The sequence below is a fragment of the Arachis duranensis genome, chromosome 7 (genome assembly GCF_000817695.3).
Source record: "Arachis duranensis cultivar V14167 chromosome 7, aradu.V14167.gnm2.J7QH, whole genome shotgun sequence".
NCBI lineage: Eukaryota > Viridiplantae > Streptophyta > Magnoliopsida > Fabales > Fabaceae > Arachis > Arachis duranensis.
Window position 1 is genome coordinate 55,439,036 of NC_029778.3, and position 660 is coordinate 55,439,695.

Below are 660 nucleotides of genomic sequence, written 5' to 3' on the forward strand. Positions count from 1 at the left end.
TTTCTGACCAAGTCAACCCAAAATTTCGAAAATTTGGAGGGAAATAAGGAAAAGATATTTTTTTGATTTTTGAATTTTTAAAGAAAAACACAAAAATGATCCAAAACATGAAAATTTTGGATCAAGACACAAGATGCATGCAAGAATGCTATGAATGTCAAGATGAACACCAAGAACACTTTGAAGATCATGATGAACATCAAGAGCATAATTTTGAAAAATTTTTGATGCAAAGAAAACATGCAAGACACCAAACTTAGAAATTTTTAATGATTGGAAAATATGAATGCAAAGATGCACATGAAAAACAACAACCAACACAAAACAAGAAAACATCAAGATCAAACAAGAGGACTTATCAAGAACAACTTGAAGATCATGAAGAACACTATGAATGTATGAGATTTTCGAAAAAATGCAAGAAAAATTTTAATTTAAAAAGCATTCAATTGACACCAAACTTAAAAATTAACACAAGACTCAAACAAGAAACACAAAATATTTTTGATTTTTATGATTTTCTAATTTTTTTGTATTTTTATTTTAATTTTTTCGAAAAAACATGGTTGGAAAAACGACAAAGAAAAGAAAAATTTTGAAAAAGATTTTTGAAAAGAAAATTACCTAATCTGAGCAACAAGATGAACCGTCAGTTGTCCA